This window comes from Oratosquilla oratoria, chromosome 35 (assembly GCF_046742065.1).
Source record: "Oratosquilla oratoria isolate Oo_2021 chromosome 35, ASM4674206v1, whole genome shotgun sequence".
Classification (NCBI taxonomy): domain Eukaryota; kingdom Metazoa; phylum Arthropoda; class Malacostraca; order Stomatopoda; family Squillidae; genus Oratosquilla; species Oratosquilla oratoria.
In genome coordinates, this window is record NC_134811.1 from 40,113,775 (window position 1) to 40,119,863 (window position 6,089).

The following is a 6,089-nucleotide window of genomic DNA, read 5'->3' on the forward strand; positions in this document are numbered from 1 at the left end:
TGAGTTGAGGTATTGGAAGGAGAGAAGAAGTTACTTGACCCGAATTTGCCATAAATAGATCTTGTACAAAAGATTCCAACTGAACTTGCATCTCAGATAATTTCAAATGCATAGTATTGAGTAACAAGAAAAGTTGCATTGTATTCTCTTGTTCACTTTGTTTCAAACTGAGATTCTCTAAGTTATCTGAAATATCAGAGATCATTTCCTCAATGTTTTTAATGCTTGTTTGGAAATCATCAATTTTTGCAACCTTCTCCTTTAATTTGTTAATGGAAAGTTTTAAATCAGTAAGGAAGGCAAAATTGGCAATTCCCAATCCAGCAAGAGCTCCTAGAGCCACTACTATTACACTTCTCTTTTGTCTATCATTGCTTTTGAAATTTGAACCTATGATAAACAATTTGTCCTCTATTTCCTTTATCTTATTATCAAGTTTACTTTGAACATCTTTACTGGAAATGTTCTGTTTTAAAACCTTTAATTTCTCTCTTATGGAGTCCACATATTCTTTAATTTTTGTTATATTCTTGTAATCAAGAACTACTCTTACTACCTTATCCACCAAGATTAGGTTACCTTGATGATGTACCAATGCTCCAGGACGAATCGGATTCCAGTCCATGGTACTCACCAAACTTAATATTATTAAGCCATGCATGTCTAAGTACAGGCCGATCTAAGGTGAAACCGCGAATGGCTCATTAAATCAGTTGTGGTTCATTGGATCTTACCCACCCACCTGGATAACTGTGGTAATTCTAGAGCTAATACATGCACACAAGCTCCGACCTCAAGGGAAGAGCGCTTTTATTAGATCAAAACCAATCGGGCCTCGGTCCGCCACACTTGGTGAATCTGAATAACTTTGGGCTGAGCGCACGGCCTTCGCGCCGGCGCCGCATCTTTCAAGTGTCTGCCTTATCAGCTTTCGATTGTAGGTTATGCGCCTACAATGGCTATAACGGGTAACGGGGAATCAGTGTTCGATTCCGGAGAGGGAGCCTGAGAAACGGCTACCACATCTAAGGAAGGCAGCAGGCACGCAAATTACCCACTCCCGGCTCGGGGAGGTAGTGACGAAAAATAACGATGCGAGACTCTTCCGAGGCCTCGCAATCGGAATGAGTACACTTTTAATCCTTTAACGAGGATCTATTGGAGGGCAAGTCTGGTGCCAGCAGCCGCGGTAATTCCAGCTCCAATAGCGTATATTAAAGTTGTTGCGGTTAAAAAGCTCGTAGTTGGATCTCAGTTCCGGACCGACGGTTCGCCGCCCGGCGTCTACTGTCGGCTTCCGAACAGCCCGCCGGCTCGCGCGGGGTGCTCTTCATCTTGTGTCCCGAGTGGCCGGCACGTTTACTTTGAAAAAATTAGAGTGCTCAAAGCAGGCCCAGCCGCCTGAATATTCGTGCATGGAATAATGGAATAGGACCTCGGTTCTATTTTGTTGGTTTTCGGAACTCGAGGTAATGATTAATAGGGACAGACGGGGGCATTCGTATTGCGACGTTAGAGGTGAAATTCTTGGATCGTCGCAAGACGAACTACTGCGAAAGCATTTGCCAAGAATGTTTTCATTAATCAAGAACGAAAGTTAGAGGTTCGAAGGCGATCAGATACCGCCCTAGTTCTAACCATAAACGATGCTGACTAGCGATCCGCCGGCGTTATTCCCATGACTCGGCGGGCACATTCCGGGAAACCAAAGTCTTTGAGTTCCGGGGGAAGTATGGTTGCAAAGCTGAAACTTAAAGGAATTGACGGAATGGCACCACCAGGAGTGGAGCCTGCGGCTTAATTTGACTCAACACGGGGAACCTCACCAGGCCCGGACACCGGAAGGATTGACAGATTGAGAGCTCTTTCTTGATTCGGTGGGTGGTGGTGCATGGCCGTTCTTAGTTGGTGGAGCGAGTTGTCTGGTTAATTCCGATAACGAACGAGACTCTAGCCTGCTAACTAGTCGACGGATCTCATACCATATGTGTCCGTCGCACCTTCTTAGAGGGATAAGCGGCGTCTAGCCGCACGAGATTGAGCAATAACAGGTCTGTGATGCCATTAGATGTTCTGGGCCGCACGCGCGCTACACTGAAGGGATCAGCGTGTCCTCCCTCTCCGAGAGGAGCGGGTAACCCGTTGAAACCCCTTCGTGATAGGGATTGGGGCTTGAAATTGTTCCCCATGAACGAGGAATTCCCAGTAAGCGCAAGTCATCAGCTTGCGTTGATTACGTCCCTGCCCTTTGTACACACCGCCCGTCGCTACTACCGATTGAATGATTTAGTGAGGCCTTCGGACTGGCGCCCCTGGTGGCTCACGGGTCACCCCGGGCTGCCGGAAAGATGTCCAAACTTGATCATTTAGAGGAAGTAAAAGTCGTAACAAGGAAGGATCATTACCGAACTGCTCGGAGAGAGCAGAGGAAAACGCACTCGAAGGGTGCTGCCCGTGGCCAGGCCAGCCAGCCAGCGGGCCTGGCCTGGCCTGGCCTGGCCCGGGCATGCCAGTCACCCATGGGGGGGGATGGTTGTGGACCTGCTCCTCCCCGGTAGGTAGGTAGGTGGGTAGATGGTTAGGCAGGCAGGCAGGCAGGCAGGTAGCTGGACACGCTGCTTGCCCGCCGCCGCCGCCTCTGCCGTCTCCGCCACCGTGCCGGAAGGACCGGCCGACCTGGTTTTCTTTCTTTTCCAGGCTGGCCGGCCGAAGCCGTTGACTCCAAAAGGCGTCGTAGGAGGCAGCCGCAGCCGCAGCACCAGCAGGGTCAGCAGCGGGTAGCAGGCTTCCTCCTCCGCCGTTCCGAGGGCTCTCCTCACTCTTTTCTTAATGTAAACCCCAAGCAGATTGCGGGTTCCGGGAGGCTCAACGGGGCGGGGCCATGGAACCTAGGTGCCCTCCAGTTAACCGGAGACACAACTCTTAACGGTGGATCACTTGGCTCGTGGGTCGATCTAGAACGCAGCAAAATGCGCAGGATACAATGAGCATCGACCTGTCGAACGCACATGGCGGCCGCGGCCAAGAGTGCCGTGGTCCAACCCGATCGAGGGTCGGTTCCCACAACCATCACGACCCCCGCCTTGATTGAGCGGGGGGAAGGAACTCTCCCAAAGGGGGCCAGCCGGGTCCGGGAGCGAGCGCCATCGATGGCCGGCCAGCCAGCCAGCCATCGGCGGCGTTTCTCCCGTCGAGCGAGGCACCCCCGCTGGTCCCTACAGACAGATAGACTAATATCTATCGAAAGCCGGGGCCCTGGGCGTGTGTCCTGGGCTCTCGCCCGCCGCCGACTGACTGGCGAAGGAGCGGGCCGGACGGACGTTCGCCGGCAAACGTCCGGTTCCCCGCAGTAGCTAGCTAGCAAACAGTCGGGCGGTGCGTGGCCTCAAGATGAGAGGATGGCATGGCAGAGTGCAGGGCTCTGCTCGTCCGGAGGGCGGCTAACTAACTGACCCCTCTAGACGGACCAGGACGGGTTCAAAGACTTGACCAGCCTGCGTCGTAAACACAAACGAGGGGAAGGTGTCGCCGCCGCCGCCGGGCCTGAAAACAAGCGCCCTCTGGTGGAGGTCCGTGGCGATTCTGACTTGCAAATCGATCGTCGGAGCTGGGTATAGGGGCGAAAGACTAATCGAACCATCTAGTAGCTGGTTCCCTCCGAAGTTTCCCTCAGGATAGCTGGTGCTCGCTACAGAGTTTCATCCAGTAAAGCGAATGATTAGAGGTCTTGGGGACGAAACGTCCTCAACCTATTCTCAAACTTTAAATGGGTGAGAGGTCGGGGCTTGCTTGACTGAAGCCTCGACAGTGAATCTGGAGTACCTAGTGGGCCATTTTTGGTAAGCAGAACTGTCGCTGTGGGATGAACCAAACGTCGAGTTAAGGGGCCTAAATGGACGCTCATCAGATCCCATGAAAGGTGTTGGTTGCTATAGACAGCAGGACGGTGGCTATGGAAGTCGGAATCCACTAAGGAGTGTGTAACAACTCACCTGCCGAAGCAATTAGCCCTGAAAATGGATGGCGCTCAAGCGTCCTCCTGATACTCGACCGTCAGGTTAATACCGGCCGACCAGGGTCTCGAAGCCCCGACGAGTAGGAGGGTCGCAGCGGTGAGCGTAGAAGAAGTCCGACGCGAGCCGGTCTGGAGCCGCCGCTGGTGCAGATCTTGGTGGTAGTAGCAAATACTCGAGCGAGATCCTTGAGGGCTGAAGTGGAGAAGGGTTCCATGTGAACATCAGTTGAACATGGTGCAGTCGATCCTAAGCCCAAGGAGAAATCCGCCTTCCACAGTCCCGCCGTGCCGAACAACGAGTTGGCTTCGGCCGGGGAGCGGGGTGGGTTGGTTGGTTTTCGGGCCCCGGTACCCACCCACCCAGCCAGCCAGCCAGCCACCCAGCCACCCCCGGCCACGCCTCTTCCTCCCCAGCCAGGGGAGGAGGCGAGTGTGACCATGCGCACTCACTCGCACGCGGTCTATGTGGCATGGCCGCGTACCTGTGGTGACCTGCCTGTCTTTGTATCTCGCAACATCTAGTTTGTTGATAAGTGATGCAGACCGACTGCTGGCTGCCCCACGGTGGCCAGGGGCTGCCTGCCCGCGGAGCTTGTAGCTCAAATACTCTCGACAGGACTTGGGAATTCTAACTCCTAACTCCTCAAATGATTCCTTGGCATGGCCGCGTACCTGTGGTGACCTGCCTGTCTTTATATCTCGCAACATCTAGTTTGTTGATAAGTGATGCAGACCGACTGCTGGCTGCCCCACGGTGGCCAGGGGCTGCCTGCCCGCGGAGCTTGTAGCTCAAATACTCTCGACAGGACTTGGGAATTCTAACTCCTAACTCCTCAAATGATTCCTTGGCATGGCCGCGTACCCGCACCGGTCCGCGCGGACGACCACCACTGGTGTAGACCGATTGCTGGTCTACGTCACGGTGGCGGGTCTGGTCGGGGCGGGTCGGGGTGGGTCTGGTCGGGTCGGGGCGGGTCGGGGCGGGGCGGGGCGGACCGGGCCGGGCCCGAACCGACCCTCCTCGGGCCGCAGGCAGGGGGATTGTAGGTTGGTGTGGTCGGCGTGTTATTTAGACGCCAACCTTGGCAAGTTACAACCCAGAGGTTGATTCTACTTTTCCATATTTCGCGTGCGCTGCCCCTAGACTCCGCCGTGGCCGAGAACTCCCGAATGGGCTAAGTGATGTTGAGCGAGTGCTGGGTGACGGTGGCGGGCACACCTCGAAAGTTGGCGGTCGGCCGGGAACGTGCCGGGGGAGTGGATCGAAGCTGACTCAGCCGGCTCGTTCGGACGTGAGCCTCGTTGGGCCGAATTTTGGGACCGTTGACCAAGGTTGGGACATGGAGGGACGGTTAAGCCCAACTTGTCGGCGTGACGGAGGACCAAGTGAAGGCGAATTTGCCCTTCATGTGAGGTCGGCAAGGGAAATCCGGGACCCGACACCCACAACTCTGGCATCTCGCATATACAGTATAGGGGGTGGGTAACCCCGGCCGGGAGGCCGGGTGCCCCCCACCCCCGCCCAACCCGGGCATGAGCGCTGCGGGGTAGGGCGACAGCGTGGCGGCCACCGCCACAGGCCAGGACGCCCTGGTAGGCGGCCGAGAGGCCAAAAACGCTGTCGCCTCCCGCTCACGTTCCCTTGCCTTGCCATGCCGCCTCGGAGGTCTAGGTCTCGAGCATCGTGATCATCGTCATCATCAGCAGCAGCATAATAAGCAAGCAAGCAAGCAGGAAGGCGCGGCAGCATGAACGGTGGTGGAGATATCGGATGGTGAACGGGAAACCAGGAGTAGGAGTAGGTAGAGGAGGGGGAACTGCCCGGCTGTACATACGCACGGTCCAGTTCCGAGCCCCCGCCCGTCGCCCGAGGTAGGTGGAGGAAGGGTCATCCTGGCCTGTCCTTCCCTTCGCCCTCGGAGCGGCGTCTAGCCTATGCGCGGCGGCCCAGGCCGGGTCTTTCGAAGCGGCCTGCGTGTGTCTCCCGGCGCGACGCGCCCCTCCCTACCTAAACTACCTACCTGATCGTCCCCGGCCGTATACCAGACGGTAGTATCCGCCACTGGCTTGCCAC

The 6,089-nt window shown here is 55.6% G+C and overlaps 1 pseudogene; it reads left to right on the top strand.

The window, feature by feature from the left end:
• Positions 1-607: 607 nt before the first annotated feature.
• LOC143018828 (small subunit ribosomal RNA) lies at positions 608-2,404 on the top strand (annotated as a pseudogene).
• Positions 2,405-6,089: the final 3,685 nt, after the last annotated feature.